Source organism: Streptopelia decaocto, assembly GCF_964273445.1.
Source record: "Streptopelia decaocto genome assembly, chromosome: 3".
Classification (NCBI taxonomy): domain Eukaryota; kingdom Metazoa; phylum Chordata; class Aves; order Columbiformes; family Columbidae; genus Streptopelia; species Streptopelia decaocto.
Window position 1 is genome coordinate 100,353,096 of NC_138656.1, and position 25,555 is coordinate 100,378,650.

Genomic DNA, 25,555 nt, shown 5'->3' on the forward strand with positions numbered 1-25,555 from the left:
GATCTGACAGATCCCAGTTTAACACTGGATGTGGAATCCCAGTTCAGTTTCTAACAGAAATATGTTCCCAAACCTAGCTGTTGACCGTTTTTTATCAGTGATTTGCAACAAAACCTAAAAGTATCAGAGGGATTGTATATAAAACACAAAAACCTGGGGAGCAGTAGCATTGAATTGAAAGTCATTGGTATGGTACTACTTGACTCAGTCCTCTGAAACAAGCAAAAAACATGTCAAATACATTGAACCTTGCAAACTATACTAAGTACAATGTACTTTTTATCTATATGTATATGTCCTGGTTTTGACTGGGATACAGTTAATTTTCTTCCCAGTAGCTGGTATAGTGCTGTGTTTTGGATTTAGATTGAGAAGGATGTTGATAACACGCTGATGTTTAAGTTGTTACTAAGTAGTCAAGGACTTTATAGCTGGAAGGGGGCACAATCAGGACAGCTGACCCAAACTGGCCAAAGGAGTATTCCATACCTTATGATGTCATGCTCAGTATATATACTGGGGGAAGAAGAAGGAAGGGGGAGATGTTCAGAGTGATGGTGTTTTATCTTCCCAAGTCACCATTCAGTGTGATGGAGCCTGGCTGTCCTGGAGATGGCCGAACACCTGCCTGCTGATGGGAAGCAGTGAATGAATTCCTCATTTTGTTTTGCTTGTCGATGTGGCTTCTGCTTTACTGATTAAACTGTCTTTGTTTCAACACACGTTTTTTCACTTTTACTTTTTGCTTTTTTACTCTTCTGATTCTCTCCCCCACCCCACCAGGGGGTGAGACTGAGCTAGCAGCTGTGTGGTACTTAGCTGTCATCTGGGGCCAAACCAAAGCAGTCTATGTATAATAAAAATGCATAGACTACAGTGAGAAATATAGCATATATACACATATATGGGGAATTGCATCCTGACTTTTGTTCATGGAGAATGAACAGCAAAATGTGAAGTCTTCTGGGAACACTCTGGACAAAGAGCTAAACACAACTGCTGTGTACGTAAATTGAGGAAATCAAGTAGGATAAAGAACTTTGCATATGTATTTTTTACTGATGCTACCACTTCTGGAACACTGGAACTCATTGAAGTGATTTGGTTATCTACAAAAGGGCACTTCTAGGGTATTATTCATCTTATCTCAAACATACAAAGTACCCAGTGAATCACACATAAAAAGAGGCTCTTTCTTCTCACTGACTATAAAGACAGCTCAGTGTGACTACCTTGCAGGGAGCCGTCTGGACTGCAGTTTGAGTGAGAGAAATCCCACCCTCTCTGTCCTGTTTTGGAGTGTGTGGTTCATGCAGGCTGTTTATTGCTGAGGAGTGTTCATAGAAGAATGATTAGAAAACAAACAAGCTGATGTTATTGAGTGGCACTCGAAGCGCTCAGTCTGCTTCACTTATCAAAGAGCAACACAAGGTGGGAGCAAATAATATTTTGAATGTAGCAAGAAAAAAAAAACATAAAGAAGCTGTAGTGGCTGAAAGTCTCAATTAGATAAGAAATTAGGTGCATATTTTGGCTACCAGGATGACTTATTATAGGAAAAATGCATTAACATTCTTAGTATCTGGGCTTTATTCACATTCACAATTGCATGATTTGCAATGTTTTAAGATCTTCTTAACTTCAAAAAAAATTAGTTCAAAGATGCTTTAAGAGTGCTAGTGCTTCTATTTGATAGGAGGTTGTGTTAGATTTAAAATAACTAACTTTTTCTGATAATTCCTGAAATTTTGACACCTCCTATGAAGCCAATGTAAATATTACAAAATTAGACAATAGTAGTGGAAGACAGGTGACAAAAATCTTAACAGCAAGATCTTTTGTTTTCATGAATCATTAGGTATCATCAATACCTGCTATGATAGGTTTATTCAGTAGTTTCACTGTTTCCTAGATGCAAAAAGGTCGATATAGAGTCATCTTCAAGGACCACCATCAAGAATTGTACAACTGAGAGATGGTATGGACAGTTTCTGAGATGTGAATGTAGAATTAAGGTACCTTTTTTCCATACAGCTGGTCTCATAACATATAGGAATACCATCAGAGAATAGGCAACTGTTGGGAATTTGACTTTAGAGACTGGTCTTAAGTCTCAGATTTTATGTACTGAAAATACTCTTTCATTATGCAGTGAAGTTGAACATGTTTCCTTAGTAAGCTTTTAATGTTGCAAACCAACAGTATTAATCAAAAAAATGGAACAAAATACCCAGTAAATCACAATCCTGTCTTGGAGTTTATACCAGAATTTACCAAAATTAATGGAGATGTTCAAAGTATGGCCCATTTCTCTTCAGGACATCGTGGGTTTCCAAGCCCTGGAGTACTTTCTCCCTAATTAGGGAGCTTTCCAAAGGTCACATGTAATTTGTAAGGATTTGGATAATCAGTTTGTCTTTAAAGCTGGCTGGTAGTTGCAGGGACATAAAGCAATGTTTGGAGAAAGCAGAGGAATCCCATCTTCTTCAAGGTGCAGGGGATTATGTCTGGGTAGGGATTTACCAGGGGACTGCAGCTAAGTCGGCTGTGACCTCTCCATTAGCGAGTGTGGAATAACACAAATGACGCCACGTGAGGAAGGAGCAGTCCAACATCACGACGCCTTCCCACTCCCTCATCATCCCTGTGGCAGTGATACAAACAAAATCATGTCTTCGGCAGAAAATGAGTCATGGGCTTGGATAGCATTGACTATTTAGTGTATTAGCAGAGGGCAGAGATTACATGCAGTATCAATTAGAAAATATTTGGCAATGAAAACAAGGCCAAAAGGCTTTCTGTTTTATGGCCAAATCCTGCTCACTTTCCTCACATGAGCAGCTCTAAGGAAGTCAGTTGGAGCTCAATAATTGCACTCCAATCCTTAAATTTCTTATAAACTGGAGTATAAATCTGAAAGTATTTTAAAAGGAAACTTTTAACCTCTGTCCCCAGTTATAAATTTGGCTGCTTCCTTCACCATCCTCTTCTCAGATCACCTCTAGACAAATGCTCTAAAAAAGTCCCCTGGGTATTTTCCTTTTCTTTAAATACCATAATTTGTATTTATTTCCCTTAATTCTGTTGCAGGTTTCTTAGAAATTCAACATCATAATGATCAGATCTGCTCTTTAAACTTTCCCATAATGTAGGAGGATTCAGAATTACCAAAGGTAATCTCAGATTCCATGTTAAAAGATACACTTCAGTCCCCTTTCTATAGGTCAAGCTGTGCCACAAAGGCCAGGGTTTGTTGGAGAACTTTTCTAGGAAAAGAGCAGCCACGACTGGGGTGGAAGAGATGACGTGTGATGTGCTCTTGAAGCATAGTGCTAGTGGGAGGCTGCAAGAGCTCCTTCACCAGGAAAGTTGTCATGGCTCAGGGCTCCTTTGGTCTTCATCTGCCTTGTGGTTAGCCAGCCCTTGGAGCACCCACCCTGGGTGCAAGTTCTCACAGCAGGGAAGTGCCTGCCCCTGTCCCTGTCCCTGCCCCTGCCCCTGCCCCTGCTCCTGCCCCTGAGTGAGGGCAGTTCTCCAGCTGCCACCTTGCTTCTGGCTCCTCCCTGTGCCATCTATGGAGCATCTGTTCTGCCTTGTAACATGCACAGCCACTTTTACCAAAGAAAGAAGAAACCAGAGAAGCATATAATTGGCTAGGATTGCTAATATTGTTATAAATAATAAAACAAATTTAACCTTTCAGATCCAGCTGGTTCAGATGATTTTGAATGTATTAATAATTATGAATTCCTAATTGGTATGTTTGGTGGTCCTATATGCTACCATGTGTTGGAATAAGAGAAGACTAATATCTAACTAGGAGCCTGTTTGTTTTTTTTCAGAAACACAACACAATCATGGAAAACTCTTTCATTGGCAAAACCGTCAGACTATTTTCTTGTAAAGAACTGAATTACTTGGAAACTGTACAGACTTAACACCTTCCTAATTTTTAGCTTGTCATATAACAGTTCCTCGTGATTTATTAAAGTCCTCACATAAGCCTTTGGATTCACAGAACGGTGAGCAGTGGGACAAACTATTTTGTTTAGGAAATGTAGGAGAAAAAACTTTCTGATTAAGTCTCTTGTACCATGTTTTTATGGTTTGTATTTTCTGTTATACACAGAGATTTCACAAACCTTAATTTGGACTTTAGATATTGAATTCTATGTGGTAAAAATGTAATATTTCACTGCAAAACTAAAGATAGCACCAAAAGGTTAAAATGTCCATTCTGTTTACATTGAAAACGTCTTTCACAAAGTCTGAAATATATTTTTAGGAATAATTAAACTAAAATGCTGCTTTTTGTTGAGGATGTTTCTTGCTCAAAATAAGTTAAAAAGAAATAAAGAGTTCACCCATACCAGAGTTTGAAGCTTTCTTACAGTCAGGTTGCTTGCTTGAGCTATGGGAGCAAAATTCTGAATTGTGGGTAACAAGGATCTAAACTGCGTGCTCTGAAATAAAGTTGCATGGAAATAGACCTTTTCAGTTCTTTTTTTTTTTTTTTTTTTTAAATATACCATTTTCTTTCTGTATAAGAAATGAAACACTGCCAAATCCTTGTAGTTTTGGGGGATCAGGGCTGTTTTCCAGCTCCTCTAGCAGCCTGATCTCCCGTCAAAGTCAGTAACTGAGCTCACACTAATCTCAGAGGTACAAACCTGGATCTATAGACTCTCTGTGAAATGTATCCACTAAAAACGCCTAATGGCCTCCCAGCTCCTAAAAAAATTGGATCTTGCCACTGCTGTTCCTGAGGCTCTATCTAGCAGCTGGATAACCATCCAAAAGAGGTGTCTTGAACAGGATCCTCTACCTAGAGGCAAGGAATCGGGTAGTTTGTGCTCCATGAAGATTTGTCTGCTTCTGTAGCATCCCATGTAGTGGCAGGGGTTGTTGTCTATTGTGTTTTACATACCTGCAAATCACCAGAGAGTTACAGTTCAGCTTGCATGCTGTTGTGCTATCTGAAGACTTCAGACCTCTGGAACAAAGAGATATGTCTCATCCATTTTCTCTTACCAGCTCCTTTTTCTTCCAAAGCATCGCTATCTGATGAAAATACTTTGTCAAATGTTGTACATGTAGGCAGCATGGACTGTACATGTTCAGTTATTCCTTTCTTATCTCAAAGCTAATAGGTAGGCTTAAACATATTTCTTAAACATACTATTTTTATGGCTTTTGAAATTTAACTGCTTTGAAACCTATCTGTCTTTCTGGCAGCCTGCAAACTTTTACAAGCTATTAGTTGTTACATATTGGCTTAAAACAATCCTGAGGATTTTCATAGAGGCAATAAAAGCAGTTCCAATCTGACAACAAAGTAATTCTTTGGACAAAACTCCATTTTATTGCAAGTGTCTGTTATGCCTCCCAAAAATTCATTCAAGCTCTCATTTTCCTCATTTACTTAAAATGGCTTCTCCTCACAGTGAACAAGAAGTTACATGGCAAGATAATGCAAGTCTGAATGGTCTTTGTTTATGTTATCTCTACTCTTGAGTCCAGTCTCTAGCCAAGCCAACACTGGACTGCTTCATGCTGCTGAATTTAGTGCATCCTGATTGTTCCAATCTGAACAATTAGCTGCAGTAATCATCAGTCCTTAAAGATCCATTAAAATGGTATAAATCTGGAGTAAATCTGGAGTAAATCAGTTCAAAAATACTGGGTTTGAAGTTAGATGTTTGACATAAAAATCAAGTTCGTGATTTTATGCATTTCTCATGTTTACTTTGTTTCCCATCTCATTAGTTTTAAACTGTGTTAATGCCGACTTAGAAAATCTAGCTTGCCCTGATAAATATTTCCAATAGATACAGGTTAATACTCTGTATGTGTGTGTGTGTGTGTGTCAGATGTGTGTATGCAGCCAAAAGGAGGAAGGTGACTGAAAAATATTAGTGCCATTTTTTTTTCTATTTCCAGTAGAAAAGCAGTTGTTTCTTTGTTTTTTGAGGGGGTGTTAATAAATTAATACATTTGGTATTAATTTATTTTTCTTCTGCTGTACATGTAGTTTTGGATGCTTCCAATATTTTAAAGTTACAAAACCTTACAAAAGGAAATAAAGAAAATTGCAATAAAACCAAACATATTCCAGAAAACAGATGGGAGAAACATACTTTGAGTCATGCTACAATTTTCTTTCTGATTTTGAATTATTTGATTTCAGGACAGCCTTGGTAGAAAAAAACTAAATACTCTATGTCTGCTTTTTATGTCTCTTTATTATCCCTGATTATGAATGAATGAGCCCCAGGGATACTGGGAATAACAATTCCTGATTTTTATTTTAGAGTGGGAACAGAAAAAGGAATTATAATTCTGCAGGTGTTGAAAAAATCTGAGCCTGAGGCTAGTTCACCAACATGCTGAAATAGAAAGGGGGTCTTACAGTGAAATAAACCCCAGATTTTCACTGGACTAAAAAATATAGAACTAGAACCAGTGAATATTTAGGGGAGAATCTCATTTTGAACATAAATTTTTGGTTTGAACCAGCCATAGTTGTTGGTTTGAATCATGGTTTGAATCTATTCATTTTATTTTGATGAGCATGTGGGTTCTGTTATAGAAATATCATTGTCCCTTTTTATACTTGTGGATTAAAGCACGAGTTTATTTCTGCCCCTGCAGGTACGTGTCAAACCATTTGTATGTTCTCTGGAGGCATAATTCACTGTTTGTGCACTGTGTTTGGCAGTCAGTCTGTCTCAGTGTCATCAATGTCACTAAGTGTCACCATGCTGATTGAAGTATTTTTAGGTTAATCTCCAGAGGAGGTAACCCCATATGTACTCCCAGAGTAGGCAGCAGCTGGCTGCAACACCAAGGAGGAAAGGCAGACTTGCAGGAATGTGGAAGGTGCACCATCTCAGGCTCCAGCTGAGCACATGCTTCCACAGTGGCAGCTGTGGCCAGGGGCCTGGCTACAGGTTGCTTGTGCCCTCTAGCATGAGTGCACAGCCTAAAAAGTGGTGAATTAGGTCTAAGCTCTGGTTTAGTTTCTGCTCCCTCTTCTCATACTCCTGGGGGAGGGTAGAATGGAATTACATGAGAAGAGGGAGGAAAAAGGCACATCATGGGTGTCCTACAGCTTTCCCTGGAGTGGCTCAGGTGATGCTGTAGAAGTACATTTTTCTGAGTAATCCCCATAAGCTCAGGGAAGAGTGTCTGGAAAGCTGCCCAGTGGAAAAGAGGGTGCTGATGAGCCAGCAGTGTGCCCAGGTAGCCAAAAAGGCCAAAAGCATCCTGGCTTGTATCAGGAATAGTGTGGCCAGCAGGACTAGGGAAGTGATTGTTCCTCTGTACTCAGCACTGGTGAGGCTGCATCTCAAATACTATCTTCAGTTTTGGGCCCCTCACTACAAGAAAGACATTGAAGTGCTAGAGTGTGTAAAAGGAGATCAAAGAAGCTGCATTGGTGAATGGTCAAGAGAACAAATCCTAGGAGAAGCAGCTGAGGAAACTGAGGTGGTTTGGTGTGGAGAAATGGAGGGTCAGGGAAGATGTTATCACTCTCTACAACTACCTGAAAGGAGGCTGTAGCATGGAGGGTGTTGGTCTCTTCTCCTAAATAACAAGTGATAGGATGAGGGGAAATGGCCTCAAGTTGTGCCAGGAGAAGTTTAGATTGGATATTAAGAAACACTCCTTCACTGAAAAGGTTGTCCAGCATTGGAACAGGCTGCCCAGGGAAGAGGTGGAGTCACCATCCCTGGAGGTATTTAAAGATACGTAGATGTGGCACTTAGGGACATGGTTTATTAGTGGACTCGACAGTGTTAGGTTGGACTCAGTGATCTTAAAGGTCTTTCCAACCTAAGTAATTCTATGATTCTGTATCAGTACCTACTCACAGCACAGAAAGGATGGACACATCATGAAGGAGACCATTCAACCAGAGGGTCACACAGGGCTCTTCCTTGGCTGAGATTTTTGCTTTCACAGCTGAGGTTTGGTTGCAATTTTGCATTTACTTCTCTCACTGACTTCTTCCAGTGCTAAGGAAACCAGCTAAGGTGGCAACGTACACTCTGGGCTCAGACCTGAACATCAACTGAATAGTATTAAAATAAGTGAAGAACAGAGGTGTTTCAAGTCTGGCTGGGCATCACAATTAATGTTACTATTTCTCTGTCTAGATTTTGATTTAATGAATGATGGGGTTTTTTGTCCCTTGTAATTTTTGTGGATTTAGATTCAGAGCACTTGTATTCTGCTTTGTTCTATGTGTTTTAAATTTGCAACAAAAATCAATCACTTCACCATTGCTACTGTCTGATTCTGTTAGCTCTCAGTGAGATTGTCTCTACCTCTCTTCAATCAAACTAAACTGGAAGCAGTTTTTTATTCAGTGAGTCAATTTTTCTATAGTCTTTTCTAATTTTACAATTGTAACTTTTTGCTTTGGGTATGTCATAAATTGTATATCTAAGACATGGAAAGAATATCTCCTTTTAAAACAGTACAATGTGCTGCAGTTAATTAAATCAATGTCAACTTTCCAGCTTCATGATATGAGCTGACCTGTATCAAATGAATTAGAATAGCACCCATTGTGATCGACCTTGGCATGTTGTCATTGATTTATTTCCCTTTAGTCTTTCTAAACCTTTAGGGAGATTTAGGGGAGATATTTCAGAATAATCAGTGAACTCATCAATATGAGACAAAGTAAGCAAAATAAAATTGATGTTTAGGTTAGGAATACGAGCTGATTTATTTAATAAATCAAAGAAACAAGCTAACTAACTCAGTTGCCTCAAGCAGTTACCCTTCTGTTGTCATATATCCTTCTCTTGTCTAATTTAATTTTTCTCCTTGTTTCTGTTTGACAGAAATATGAAATTCATAACTGAATACTTAGGTGGGAAAAGCTGAAATTCAAAGGTATAGCACACAATATGATCCTCTCTGTGGAAAACCAGATAATGAGTTGGGAATATCTAATGTTCAAGTCATAGTATTCTTGGCAGCTGGTAGGTTTCACAAGATTAGAGGAGTGTCTACCAACCATCCTAACCCTAATGCATTGGCTCAGTGTCAAATTCTGATAGTCTTACTCCACTCTGATGGCACATTGCACCTTCAGTATATAGGAGCTGCAGACAATATAGGTAATCTTGTGAATCAGTGGTAATTTCTGACATTTAAGCATCCAGAATGCAAAAGCATCTAGCAAACATTACCCTCAGGGATGCACAGTCCATCAAGTCACTGGAGAGAGATTCTCTGCCTTCAGGATTTCTCCAATTTCTGCATCACCTGTCGTTCTCCTCTGGAGTTTTCTTATGTCTCATCTCAGTCACAGAAGAAACCATTTTTGCTGTCTGTAATTCCATCATACAAACTTTTTAATGTTCTTAGATGTTTGTGTAAGAAACCTGTGAGCACATTACCAAGCCTGAGAAACAGCTAAAGCAAGATGGGTGCCAGAGAACAAGAGGCCTCTGGAAAGCATTGGGACTTTAAAAATGACATGATCTTAATCACTCTGAACTCTGCATGTTTTCATTTCTTTAATTGGAAGGTGATCCATGTTACGGAGACCAACTGCACATTTTCAGATTTTTCGCTACAAGCTAAGAGAGATGTTGGTGTGTTATTGTTATGGCTAATTCTGCCCATGTATTGGAATACTAGACAGAAATACACAGAACTGGTATTGGCAAGTTTAAAATAAATGATCGGGGCACTTTCTTCCCTTAACATGCTTACTCAGTTGACCCATTTGAACTGTTCCTTTCAACTGAGCTGTAGTGTCAAGTAACCATGACCTTGTTTGAAAGTTATGGGAATTAAAGGAAATCACTCAGCTATTCGGTCTTTGGAAATTCATAGTGCATTCCCTGCACTCTGGCCGTGTTGTCATGTAATTGAATGGTATATGATACCTTACAGAGAAAACAAAAAGGCTTAATTCAAAATTAACTATTCTATCCCCTAAATGGGAGGTAGCTGGATTAATATTATCTACTATTACATTGTTACTGAGAGATATCTTCTCTCCAGCCACAAAGGTCTTGGTTTTCTAAGCAGATAGATTTTTTTAATCTGGATAGGATTAAGCTGTGTAGTGAATTTTTGGCTTAACCTCAGCAATATCCAGGATTTTTTAACTAGCTTTCTGCACATTATATACTGAGATTGAAAAAAAAAACAAAAAACAAAAAACAAAACAAACGAACAAACAAACAAAAACAACAACAACAAAAAAACAACAAAAAAACCCCACAAAACTTTGACAATTCCAGAGCCAAAATGTACCTTATTTTTTTATAAAATCAACAAATAACCTCTACAGTTATATTAGCTGGATCAGGTTCTTACCTCAAAATTATTACAAAGAAAGCTTCCTTTATTTTATAATGAATGAAAATGATGTATAAATGCTTTCTCAAGATGTTATGGACATTTTGGTGACATTTAAAACCAGCAAACGTATTGTCATTTGGAGCATTTTATTCCAACAATACAATGAATTACGTCAGAGTAACATTTATGGTTGGCATGACATTAATGGTTAGCCTTTTTGCAGAGTTCCATCATGCAGTACAAATGAGCTGGAGTACGTGATGTTATCTGACCACAGAGATAGCATTATAACTTAACAGGCAGACCTGGTCAAGATTTAGCCATTTCCTCAGCCCTCTTATTGTGGTCAAAAGCTCCATCAGATGTCTTCTGCCTCTCTGCAGGACTGAGGAGCCTGGACTCAGCACAGCACCAGCTACAGCAATGCAGGAACTGTTTGGCTTGGAGCACTGGCAGGGGGAGCTTGCACCATAGACATGCCCCTAGAAAAGGCAGTCAAATTTGCTTATGTCCCCTTGCAGATCTGTAGCAGATCTAGCAACAGAGGGACAGGCAAAGTCATTTAAGATGTTTTGTAAAACCTTTGGTTTAATTGCCACTTTCTAGAAAGACAAGTTTAAACTCTTACACTGATATGATCTTGTCTGTGCCACTAGGGAGGCACAGAAAGAACATTACTCTCTGAAATATCACAGCTGTGTTTATTTAGATTTATTTATAAGGACTTTATTTAGAACTGAAATTCTTTAGATAGATTTAAATGAACTTACTTAACGAGCTTTTTGCCTTCCATTAGAAATCTCACAGAAAGACTGTGCTCATGGGCTAGCATATACTGAACAACTTTTTATTTCTCAAAACATTCTCAGCTGTTAATAGGCTAGTTCTGCATACTGACGAGACAAAAAAATGGATTGCCATTTTCAAGGTTTAAGGTCACAATAGTGATCTCCTTAGTAGCATGTACACTGTTAGAAGACAATGGTTTTTAAATCCCTGTGGCTTGTCTGCAACCGGACCTACTGCAAATGCTGCATTCATTTCCTTCCCAGCACATGCTTGCTGCATGGTTTGTTACCACCCACTGCTCCTGGACAGTTCCGGCTTCTTTGTAGTAAGAACCTACTGCAAACAGTTATTGAATACTTGTGAGTCTTTGTTTACCTAAGCAAACCCTTTTCCTGTGACTGGCCCTGGTAGTTTGTGCACTGAGGAAAACAATTAGTTCATTCCACCACCTCCTACCATTTCATGGTTTCCTCAGGTTTCCTCTCAAGCACTTCCGTTTTCTCATACTGTACACTCAATACAGATTAATCCCTTTCACCGGTCTTCAGATATCTCTTATGTCACACACTGTCATGAGCAATCCCTCTGGAGGGAAATTCCTGTTAAATATCCTTCTGAGTAAGTAGCTGAGTGTAATAATGTTCCACATGAAATCACAGGGAAAATATAACGTCTGGGACCTGTTTTCCTGATCCGAGTAGATCTTCTAGTTGCCCAGGTGGCTGAAGGTGATTTATTTTCTCTTTTGCTTTCCTGAGTATCTGTAGGAGATCAGAACATAAATCCCACTATTAGTAAGGGTCCCAGGTGCACCATAGAGTCTTTCATCAGGAAAGCTGCTGTATGACTTTTGTGTATTGGACTGGAGGTATTTCAGTACTTCTAGGAGTTCCTGCTTGGATAACAGTACTGAGAGATGCTGCTCTACTGTGGGTATATAACAGTGTGCTTAATCCAGGCATTAACTTAGGCATTAGAACTATGTGAAAAAAAAAAAAAAATACTGGTAAAACTTGACATTTTTTACTAGAAGATCACACTATATATGGAGACTGTGTCTTTTTGATCAGGCTTATCTGCAAAGATTGAAAGATGAGCTTTTACTCTTTAATTACTCTTGTTTCTGCTGCCAATAAAGCCAAATCCAAGGAAAAAAGTAAGTTAAAATAATTTGAAAGAGAATAATTAAAATCTTTAGCAAAAAGATTCTATCAGAATAGGGAGACAACTGCACTTTTTATGTTAATCATTGAGTGAATGATAGCACGGTGTGCAAAAAAGAGTTGTGATGAGTCATGAGAATGAATCATTCAGTCCTGGTTCTGGCTACAAGAAAATATGGATAGCATGTATTTTAGTGTCAGCAGTAATTTGGATAACAGGACACTTGATTTTAAAAAATAGTGATATAAAACCGAGGGGAACAGCCAGCTGCAATGGCAATATATTATGTCATTCTTAGTTGAGTTTTCTAAGAAAGTGAGATATATGTGATCGTATTTCCTTTGTCTCTCGGTCCACTTCCCATCCCTCTTGTTCAGTAAATAATGGTAAATAAAAACTTGTTCATCATGGCTTTTTATTAGAAATATTTTAATGTTTACCATCTGGCAAATAAAAATGCTTACATTTAATTTTAATTAAACAGAGATAAAATGTGAAGAGTAACCACAGAATCAGAAGAACAGGATATGGCAAGATATGCCCTTTGCAATTGTATGCAAGCACATTAAATTCCACAAAAAACCCCCCATCACAACAGCTCCCAAGCAGAGAAATCCCTATAGCCCTGTGTCATTTTGATTTTAAAAGGAGAATGGGACAGAGACAATCCCTCTGAAATTTTTGTGCTGACCTTTTTGAAACAAAGTATTTTTTAATTATTCCTCATAATTCTGCCTTAAGCATGGGAAAGTAGAAATTAGTTGCATTATATTAAGGAACTGGATTTGTGCAGTTTTCAGGAGATGGGTATAAAGCAGACATATCCATTTATAGGAAACAGAGAAAGATCATTTCTCTCTGTTACAGACCTCTGTTCATATTTCATAGTAAAAATAATGGAAATTTCTCCCTAGCATGAGTTAGAGCTGCCAGCAGATGATGAGGCCTCTAAAAAGGTCTTCAGTTGAGGTTAACTGAAGAGGATGTGAAGAACACCTGACCATGAAATGAAACATTGCTGGCCATGACAGATAACAGTGTGGGAAGCTAACCAAAGTTACCGGGTGCCGTGACCACTGCTGAATTTCACAGGTGTTTAAAGGGTTTATGTAAAAAATGGCCATACTTCACAGGAAATTGGAGGGGAGTCTTGGGGACCTTCACAGCAGCAGACTCTTGCAAGGCCAGCATTACCTGGGATATGATATCACTTCTGCTATATAAAGCATTTTGTACCAGGAATGTGGCAAAACTGGGACCAGTGGCTGGAAATCAGGGAAAAGTTTATTTGGAAGGAAGTTGGGATGGAGGAAGGGAAATGGAGAGGTGAGATGGCAAAAAGGAGAGTCAAGAAACAGGAGAAGTGATATGTAAATCACGTGATCGTTGCCATTCAGAGTTACCTGCCAGGCAGTCTCAGGGTGGCTTTTCCTGGATGGGAGGGAATATCTGATTGAATGTTGGACTTCATCAGACAGGAAGAAGTTTTAATATACCTGATGCAACTTTATGCATTGTTTGCATTTCTCTGGTATTTTCCTCCTAGAGCCTGAAGTGTGAATTACACAGTACAGCTGCATCAGGTACCAGTTTCATGATGTTGTAGCTGCTGGGCTGAAAGAGAACTTTCCATCTTATATTTGCCATAGTAGTGCAACCTTCAAACAAACCTGTCTCCTATAACATCATTTAGACAAATTGATAAAGGTCAGAAGGTAAGTGGACAGTGAGGTGAACTAGAAGCAGGTTGAACTGTCAGACTCAAAGGGTTGTGATCAGCAGCATGAAATCCATCTGGAGACCAGTGGTGTACCTCAGGAGTGAATAATGGAGCTAGTCCTGTTTAATATCTTCATTAATGACCTGGATGATGGGACAGAGCCCAGCCGCAGCAAGTTTTCAGGTAATTCAGAACTGAAAAGTTTATCTGATACACTAAAGGGTTGTGCTGCCATTCAGCAGGACCTGGACAGGCTAGAAAAATGAGTCAATAGGAACCTCACGAGGTTCAGAAATAGGATGTGCAAAATACAGGCTGGGCACAAACCTGCTGGAAAGCAGCTTTGCAGGAAAGAGTCTGGGCATCTGGATGGACACCAAGATGAACACAAACCAGCAATGTGTCTTCACAGCAAAGAGTGCAAACAGCCTCCTGGCTACATTAGGAAGACAATTGCCAGCAGGTTGAGAAATGTGATCCTTCCCCTCCAGTCATCACTGGTGAGGCCACAACTGGAGTACTGTGCCCAGTTCTGGGCTCCCCAGTACAAGGGGAGACATGTACATACTGGAGAGTCCAGTGAAGGGCCACAAAGACGATGAAAGGATTGGAGCATTTCTCATATGAGGAAAAGCTGAGGGAGCTGCGGTTGTTCCTAGAGAACCTAGGATTTGTCCTAGATTGAGGCTGGAGAAGAAAAGGCTCAGGAAGATCTTACCAATGTATATAAAGTCCTGATAGTTTGTGGGCAGTAAAAGAGACAGAGTCATAATTTTCTCAGTGGTATACAAGGAAAGAACAAGAAGCAAGGCACACAAGCATTTTTCATCATGATATAAGAAAAAATTTTTTTACAGTAAGATAAATCAAGCACTGGAATGACCTCCCCACGGAGAGTCCTCATCACTACAGGTTTTCAAGAGGCAATTGGACAGATTGTCAGATAATCTCATCTAAGGACCCTTTACTATGAAATGCTGGACCATGTGACTTTCAAGGTTCCTTCCAACCTGGGCTGTTCTATGATTCTATGAAACTGAAACACAAGAAATACTCTTTAAAAATAACAAAAAAATATTTTTGCTGTGAGGGAGGTCACAAATACAAGAATAAGTTTAGAATCTTCATCCTTGGAGACATTCAAAACTCAGTTGGATCCTGCTCTGTCTGACCTTGCTCTTAGACTGTTGGACTAGACGATCTCCAGAGCTGTTGTCCAACTTCAGCGGTTCTGTTATTCCATGAAGGGATTCTGAGCCAATTTGATGTTTCTTTGTGTTCTGACAATTTTCCTTTCCATGTGACATATCAGGTGCCAGTATTATTTGTGACATTTTTTATGTAAGTCCTTGGGAGGCCTAAAAAAAGACCTTCTGCTATTGTAAAAGCAAGTAATCCATTGCACCAGTAGTATTCAGCTAGAAGGACAGTAGCCATTAATTTTCTTCTCTTATTTCAGAAGTTATTTCATGCTTTCAGAATTTTTGTCTTCAGCAGAGGTATTTTTTTAATCTGATATCTGAACAAAGTAAGATTACACATTCTTTTCACCTTTTTCTTATTTCTGGCTCACTTTGGAATAGTTTTCGCTATGTGATTACTGTAGCCTGTGAGTTAGGTTATAGGTGGGCTACGAAAAGATTGGAGACTATACTGACACATATCAGAGTGATGCAGATGAAACTGGGGTCACACAGAGTTTTATTTGTAGTGGCACTAGGTTCTTTTAAATACACAACTTGCTTGACTGAACGATGCCTGGGACAAATGCTTTCTCTTGTGCTGTTTCCTTTTTGTTGATGTTTGGTTGGAAGCTGGTGGCCTCAGGAAAAGGAATTTGAGATCATGAGAGACTCCCAAATTAATTTGGGAATATAAGAAATACCAGATTCTGAATCTTGAACGGTGCCTGGGATTTGAAATCTTTCTAGCCCGAAACTGGCCTTATCACCTGTTTAGAGAAAGCTATGGTGATCATTGTAAAGCAATGAAGAGCTAAAGTTTAGTGGTGAACTTCATATGTTTGAGGGATACCAAAATACCTTGTTATATCTGGGGTACATATTGCAGTGCTGGATTTATCTTAATACAGCTACCTTCGTTTTTTAATATTTAGGGATGGCAGTGGAAAATAAATTAGTTGTAGCACAGCCTTTGCCATTGTAGACAATTAATCTTTCTTGCAATATTTAGAGGGCCAATAATCTGTCTAGATAACTAATTCCTTATATTCCCACATAAAATCAATTATGCATTAAACAGAGATAATTAAATTATTGTTAATTTTTAGTGAGAACTTTGGGAAAGTATGCTAAAGATAAGGTCAGTGGTTTATTCTCCTGTTCTCTTCAGAGTAGGATAGAACCAGTATTCTGAAACTCTGTGAGCTAGAAAAAACTGTCCCTGGAGCCAGCTGGGTGCTCGCTGTGAGAAACACATTTAGTTAGGATGGTCATGTTTTACAAAAAAAGGAATGTATATGGAATGAAGAAATACTACATGGCCATTGTGGGAAGCTACACCAAGTTCGTGGCCGTTTCATGGTAGCAGTTTTTATTAGCAGACTCACTATGATCTCACCATCTTTAGCTAAACTATGAGTGATTGAGAACTAGGAGGAAGTTATAACTGCAGGCTGGAGTTTGTTGGTCTCAGATCAGTCATCTCTTTCATATTAGTGAATCTTTTGATATCAGTTCTCTCTGAAGCCTTTCTTTTCCCTTCAATCTACTCTATAATTTGGCACATAACCTTTTTTGACCTTTTTATTAACATTGGGAAAATTATACCTATTTTTAAGCGGAAGAGGAAAGCAAATGATCTAACAATTTCCACCAATTTCCTTATGTAGCACTTGCAAGATACTCTTCAAGGTAACAGTTGAATCTGCTGACTCTTAAATGTCTATGACACTGTCTATTACTCTAGGTACCAATGGCACAAGTCACCACTCTGGTCCTAATCAATAAAAATGCTTTGTAACAGACAGCTACAGTCCAACACACAATCAAATCTGTCACTAGAGAACTATCAGTGAAGTTCATAAGGGGCTTGGCACATGCATCAGACATTCACAGTTTTTACACTAATTCCCCTGTTCTCTCCCATAACTTCTGCAAATTTATGTTGCAGATGTCAGTGCAGGCAGAGTTGAGGTTTAGCCTTCTAAAGGAAGCTGAGAATGAACTTGGAAGTGTAGAACTGACTGAAACTAAAGTCTTCATGCAGATCAGGATGTCTGCATTCATTTGAAATAAGAAGCAGCTTAGTAAATTTCTACCTGCTACGGTGGGGGGATTGGACTAGATGATCTTTCGAGGTCCCTTCCAATCCCTGACATTCTGTGATTCTGTGATCCTCAAGGCTTCTAACTAAGTTCTTGTCCTGCCTATCACAGCATACTGGTCACTTTTTTTTGGTGTAAGAGGCTTTATACCAAAATGAAAGACACCATAATCGTTCTCGCCAAGCCAAAAAGTAGTGCATTAAACTTCAGTTCTTCAGCTCCCAATAACATTAAACTGTTCCTTTGTCAATGTTGCACAACGAACATTTTAGTGGTCTAGGACTTTCAGAAAATTATTGACAAAACCAAATTGCTACTCCATGATGGCATGAAGAGTGCAACTTTTTGCCTCAGATATTTTTTTGTGGTACAAACTATGGAATGAAACACAACATGAACTTACTTTTGATCCCAGAGGAGTACTGCCATGCTTTACCTTATCTCAGTGATACTGGATTACATTTAACTGCATCTAAGCAAATCACAATCTGTGCAGTTAACTTCCATATAAATGAAAAGGCAGCAGCATGCTTTAGCACAATTATTTGAAATTTCAACCTGTTAAAACAACAAAAAAGAATGCTGTGCAGGAGGTATCAAAGGAATTAATAAGGCCTCTCTGTGTTCCACTGAATTGTTGAGTAAGTGTTATGTAGACATATACATTTCTTTTGATATCATAAAGAGAGGTTAATATTGATATAGCATGCCAAGTTTCTCAGTATATTGGTTTTGTTGTCAGACCTGTAGTATGTTAGTAGAGTTTGGAACAAAGTAGACAATTGGCCTAATGTGTACTGAATAACGCAAACACGAAAATGTATATAACTTAATGAAAGACAAAACCAAAACATAAGTAAATTAAATTATATCTGCTTGGGTAAACAAGTGTGAACATGGGATTCACTGTTGCCCAATACCTTTGTAGATTTCTAATATCCTTGTTGAGATCATAGCAGAAAAAAAAAAAAAATCAGATCTACTTGTTTTAATACAATTATTAATTATAATTTTACCATTGTTATATAATAATATTATTAATACTGGATATAACTAGTCTTAAAAATGTTAACTGAAAAGATACATCTTCTAAACTGTTCATCCCCTTGTTTATGTCTTGTTTTCTCCATTCCTACACTCCCAAAGCCCACACATAAAAGGAAAAAGCCTATAGAGATAGTTGTTTCCACATCCTATTCAGCTGCCACTTTTCTCCCAGGTGCAGCAACAGGTTAGGCAATCTACTGTTATCTCAACACTGGACATGTAAGAAAAGGAGCAGAGTCATCTGATGTTACTTGTTGTTCAATGACTTCTCCCAAGTCCAGACCAGAAATAATGTAATATTTACTCCTGTAATATGTAAATCTCTGTAGTATCCAAGCTTTGCTGTAATATTTAAACTTTGATAAGTTTATGAAGAAACACCTGCCTGCAATTCTATGAACAATTGGCAAAATAAACCATTTTCAATTGTTGTAGATGACAAAATATAGTTCAACTGCAGCAACACAGTTAACAAATAGTTGAGCAAACTGATATTTTGATATCTGAATTCTCTGTAGACTCAATGACACTTCACAATTAAAATTAAATTATATTAAAATAAGTCTGTTTTCTTGGTTTAGGGACCTGATTCAAAGAAACTGTCGCTTTATTTTTTGTCACCCAGCACTATGTCCAGAATGTTCCTGTGAGACAGAACAAAAAATCAGGGAAGTGGATGCCTGAGACAGCTCTGGCAGAAAATTGCCTCCAATAAGACAAAGTCCAGCATCAGCAACTTAAATTAAAAGACAGTAGGAAAGGAGAATAAACTTCTTTATTAAGTCTGAGCAAGTAAGATTATTTTTAAAGTGTATAATCTTCTTCACATGGCATAAACTTGGATGTATTCTTCAAACACAGAGACAGGTCTGTTTGACCAGACTGATCAGAAGGCAGTTATCTTTCTGTCTTTTTTGGTTAATGCTTCAGTGTTTCTTAAGGCCAAAGAAAAGGGTATTTATTGAAAAGACATTGATATTGAGGACCCAACCAGCTTTGCAAACAGAAGATGAAGATGGTGTTTGTGATTTATTAACCGAAACTAACAAAACAAAGAATGTAGTATATATTATTTTAGAATGTAGAATGTAGTATTATCATATGACAAGTATTATATTAATTTACCATCACTAGACAATGACCTGTGTAGTTGACATTACTGTTTCAGTCATTAAGATTTACAAGTTTTAATAGATTTCAAACATACTATGTGTCAGATAAAAAGCCTGGCAACGTGGGAATAGTGTGTTATCCTTGGCAGGAGCATTGTCCTGTGTGTAAGGCACAGGACTGGGACTGAGGCACTGGATTAATTTTCATTCTGTCTTACGTTCACCAAAATAGTTAAAGGCAGGCTATTTGCTCTCTTTCGGCTTGTTTCCTCATTTATGACATAAGAAAAATTATACTAATACTACCAGGAGTGACAGGAGGTTAAACTAATATTACTAAACAAGATAGAATTGCAGTATGTAAATACAAAGTATTGCTATCACTCCACAAATAGAAAATCTTCTGGGTTATTAAATATTTTTACATGTTCCTCTCTCTCACATCCTGCCAAGTAGTACTTAATGACATTTTGAGATTTCTAAAGACAAGCCGTATTGCCTTACTCCCCAGTGAGGAGGAGCTCAACAAGAATGCGCTGGAAGTCATCTTAGATCTTGTAGAAACATTTATGGCAAAAGCCATTCGTAGAACTTCAAACAATTGTATAAAAAAAAATTAAAATCCTGGTAGCCTAGAAAGAGTCTAGTGAAAGAAAGAAAAGTCTGATTTTATTTTATTTATTTATTTATTTATTTTGACATAGTGGTACAAATATAACCCCTCAACTCAGAAAGTCTTTAGAGCTGGGAGATATATCAAGGAGGAATAGGTCTGTATTTGCTCTGTTTCCTTATAATGCTAATTCCTTGAGCATTTCCCCTTTTGACTGTATTGAAAAATGGGCTTACTGTAGCTAAAATACCTTGCACAGTCTGAGGAGGGGAAGCACAAAAAATAAACACAACAAATAAGCACAACAAATAAATGTGGGAGGTAACCCATTACAAAACTTAATTAATGAGCCAAACGTTTAAAATGAGGAATCTGGAATAGTCATGAGAGGTATTCATGTAGCTGGTGTATGCTACCACCATGCAAGTATAGGAAACCCAACTGCATAATTGTGGTGCCAGCCCGTACCAGAAATAGGGTATTAGACCGGTTGGATCTTTAGTCTAACCTAATACAGAAATTATTCTATTTTTATGGAGCTGAAGGTAGACTTGGCTTTGTTGTTGATGTTCATCTGTCCCAAACAGGTACTTTACATTTACAGAAGAAAGAGAATTATTTTCCTAATGTCCTCAGGAATGTGTGTTACACTCTAAGATACCATCTGCTATTAGAGTTTTCTCTCAGTTCAGGAAGAAATGGAAGAAATTTGATCTATGGTTAATTGTGGGACTTGTGGGAGCTGTCTGTGGTGGTGCAAGTCACACAAAGTAAAGCCACAGTGACAAGTGAGAATAAACAGGAGCAGAATGAAGAACTTATCAAATGCAGCTGGAGGCACTAGATAGACCTTCTAACAGTTACATTGTCATTTGGGAAGTTTAGTAAACACAGTCTTGCTCTCTTTCCTCTGTTCTGGAGGGAGTTTGTGTGGATGACAGCTCCTCCCTGAGCAAGTCTGTCCTGGGCAGCCATCCTTTGCATGGCACAACTGCAATATCCATCTTACAGCCAAGACAGTCTGCCAGTGCTACAAGGACGCTTCACTCATTATGAATCTACTAAATATTTGACCACCAGGTGGCATAAAAACTATGTAAAATATCACAGAGTGGTAGGAGATGTTAAGACAATCTACCTCATTTTTAAGAATATAGGTATTTAAATACTTAGTGCTCCTAGCTATCAGTTTTGAATATTATTTGTATATTTTTTAAAGTAGCCAGCAGACTTTAAAATTCTTTAGTTTGCAATGTTATCCTATGAGGAAGGACATATATATGACACAAATTAACTAACTTTGTTAATCCCCGAGCCTGACAGTATTCAAAAAGCAATTGGACAATCCCCTCAGGCACATGGTGTGTATTTTGGGGTTGTTCTATGCAGGGACAGGAGTTGGGCTCAATGATCCTTGTGGGTCCCTTGTAACTCAGGACGTTCTATGATTCTATATTCTTAATCATCTTTTGTTCATGTCAAAACCAAATAACTTCACTGATGGAAAGGAAGAGATTGTGTTATATTGATTTACATAGAACACAACCAACCGCTTTAAGAAGCAACCCCAAAATCAACTTTTTTCCATTGCTGAAAACATATTTTATGAAACTTTTTTTAAGTTGTAGTGTAACTTCCTATGTAATTATAATTTTTTTTTTTTCAATGTTGTGAAATTAGTTCCTATATTCTTAACACAGGAAAGCACAGAGAAAATGGCTGCTAGGCCCAAAAGAAAGGCAAGGTAAGTGTTGATAAGTTTTATTGAGAAGAAAACAGGGTGCCTGAGATGGCAGACACAAATTCTGAGAATAATATAGAGACTTTCCTATAATGAGATTCTTGACATACTCCCTTGAGTTTTGTGGGTTTTTTTCAGAGCTTGCTGTCATGGGCTGGATGCAATATCACATACTAATTCCCACAATGACACATATATGGTGAGCACTACTTCATGTTACTCTTTATTGCAAATTTTTTGAACTTTTCCTCTCTTCCCTGCTGCTTCCTTTTTTCACTTCTTGTTCATCTCCACTCCATTGCTGGAGGTCCCCTAAGCTCCCATTACATCATTTTGGCTAAAGTTTTAAATTGTGCCACAGAGAAGTCAGAACTTTTCTTTTTAGATCTTTTTTATCTTTTTTTTTCTTTGGCCACATTCCTTACTTTCTCTTCGCTGCTCATATTTTTTGAGCTTTCATTCTTTTCATGATCTTGTCCTGACACTGACTATTCTTTTAGTGGATTATTCCGTGCTTTCTATTTTTTTAGTATCTTTCTAAGAATGTTTTCCTTGAGCTTCTGTTCTAAGTTCCTTTCTGTTTTATTTTCTAATATTAACTTTTTATTTATTTTACACTCTTCTGTCATTTCTGATGTAAGTTGTTTAATTTATCCAACTTCTGTCTCAGCCTCATATTTTCATATAGCCAACAACTGAACTTCTCACCTTCCCCCATAACTGCCTCCTCACCCTCTCTTCTCTGTCACCATTAAGAACTTGTGACAGATTAGTTTAATCCATCCATGATTCATGTCTGATAGAGCTGGATTAATGTAAAAAATGTATTATGAAAATTGCTTGCAGCTTTGTAAGTGGAATGAACTGTTTTGAATTTGACACCTTCAGTCTAGACCAATAGCATAGAAAAATATGATATGTGGTTAACAGTTCACAATAGACAGCTCTTCCTAAGGTGAAGTTAATCCAAATGAAGATACAAAGATGTTCTGAGTAATGTATACTGTCTATATTCACTTCTAGGAAAATCCCTTTGCAGACATTTCTGTGTGCAAGAACCAAAATAATTGTTCTAAACCAGGAAGGCATGGAGGTATCAGATACAGTGTAGTTTCTGTGGGACTCAAAAAGATTTAATGAGACTCCTCAGAAGCTAGTGGAGTGGCAAAGGTGCCTTACAACAGTGGAGCATAGCTCTGCTTTACTCACTTCCAGCAGAGGAGAGGACAGAATGGGACATGCAAGGAAGACGTAGTGTTTTCTGTTGCTCTACTCTAATGAAGTCCAGGTGGAATCTTCTCACTCAGTTATGGACAAGCTCAAGATTAGGCATGTTAAGTAAACATTCTCTTTTGATACATTTCTCACAGTGGTAGTTGTTTTACTCAGCTATCAGAGTTCTATACTGACAGAAAGATTTTAGTTAGACAGAAAATTGAAATGAGCTTTGGCTTCTAAGAAGAGATGGTAAAAGAAAGGAGCCAGAGCTTGCCCTGGCTGGAAATACAGGCAAAAGATCATAACAAGTGCCAGTATAGTTGTAGGTCTATGGCAAATTCAGAGGAACTGGCTAGTTTTCACTGACAAGAACAGCATTTCAACGTCTCTAAGTGATACAACACCACTGGTTTCCATGTCTTTCTTGAAAAAAATAAGGATATCAATGACTTTTTTTTTTTTTTTTGTTCAACAGTTATGTCAGAAACATAATCAATCAATTATTCCTAGTATCAACAGAGTGAATTAATTAATTCAGTATTTGGATTCAGAGAACCCTTAAGCTCTAATGCATGTTTTATAAGAGACATCAAAGGTTAATAAAATAGTATATGACAAAAACCTTATACAGGAAAAGGCTTCATCTATTCTGCGCTAAAACATCTTCCTGCTGAAATCTTCCAAAGCTTTTTTCCTTGCATTTTATCAAACACCACAAATAAATTTACAATCTTGTATGATTACCTATCATGACTAACTGATATAAAGTGTTTTTTCACTTTAAAATTCCTTTTCTACATCTCTCCGCAACATATGCAATTTCAAATGCTTAATGTAATGCTTTGAAATAATTCAAAAAAGCATTAAAACAGGAGGTATATGTTTTTTTTTTTTCCATAAGCTAAAAAGACTATATTCATTTGTTATGCACAGTGTGCCTTCTCTTTCCACAACTTATCTGATGCCAATAGAGTTCAATGTCAAGCCCCTTACTTTCATCTGGATTCAGTGGGCAAAGTCAGACTATTTGCTGTTAACACTGTAAAGCATTGTGCACTCCTAGGACACTGTACAAATAATAATGTTGATTCATCAAGTGTCTGGAAACACACTCAGAAGCAATTCTTCTTTTTATTTGTTTGGTGATTTCCTGCTGTTAGATCTTTGGGATCAATAAAAGCAAATGCTTAGTCAGAACTAAGCACGCAAAAAAAAAAAATGAAAACCATTTGTTTCATATTCTAGTTGACAGAAAGCTTCAATGAGGAACTTGGATGCACTAAAGGGACTGTCATCAGTTACAACAGATCTTGTAAGACCTCAGTACAATATGCAGTTACATTTACATTACTCACTGATACATTTTACTAACATCTCTATACGTCAGAGCATAAATTAGGGTATATAAAAGTATTAAATCAGAAAAGTAGTCCTTCAGATTTCATGGATGCGTGTTCCTGGCATTAGAAAATAAAAAGAAATAGGAATTGCAAGTTGGACAATGTTTCAGGGAGTTTGCCATATCATTACAGCTCTCCTCAGCTGATGAAGACAGTCGCATTGCAAATGAGTTCATGCTGGAAGACTTGAGTCTCGTGGTATAACAAGCAGATATCCTTCTCTTAGCTCTAGATAGCCAGCACTGACACTGGAGGTTCTGGAAGTGTGTTACGATAATGTTCACTGCAAACGCATTAGCTCAAAGACAGGTCTAAATCACTTCAAAGCAGACCTGCAGTAATTCATCTGCATCACTTAAAGAGCCTGAATGACTCCACAGAGACTCGCTGGGAAGAAAACATTGCTTGCTGCTGGCTCAGGTTCTTCCAGTTTCTGGGGTGTTCAAAGGCTCTAAATAGCTGTCCCTTACATACGATTTTACTATTTTGTATGCTATACTCAAAACTTCTACCTGACTCAAACCTCAATTTTTTTATTAGACTACCTGCACTTTCACTATTCCTACTTATTGATATTAAATAACTACTGTTTGCATAAATAAGCAGTTAAAAGCAGTTTAAAAGTAGAAAGTAGTTTGGTCAGTTATGTTTTCTCCTTGGACACAGGCTCCCTCTTCAGTTTTGCGTGTCAGCTTGATACATCTGATGAAAGAAAGGCCAGAATTTATAGACTTTCTTTTCTTTTCTTTTCTTTTCTTTTCTTTTCTTTTCTTTTCTTTTCTTTTCTTTTCTTTTCTTTTCTTTTCTTTTCTTTTCTTTTCTTTTCTTTTCTTTTCTTTTCTTTTCTTTTCTTTTCTTTTCTTTCTTCTCTTCTCTTCTCTTCTCTTCTCTTTTCTTTTCTTTTCTTTTCTTTTCTTTTCTTTTCTTTTCTTTTCTTTTCTTTTCTTTTCTTTTCTTTTCTTTTCTTTTCTTTTCTTTTCTTTTCTTTTCTTTTCTTTTCTTTTCTTTTCTTTTCTTTTCTTTTCTTTTCTTTTCTTTTCTTTTCTTTTCTTTTCTTGGATCTTAACAGTGAAGAACAGGAGATCTTTAAAGATTTGGTTCCTAGTACCGACTTTTATTTATGTACAAGCCAA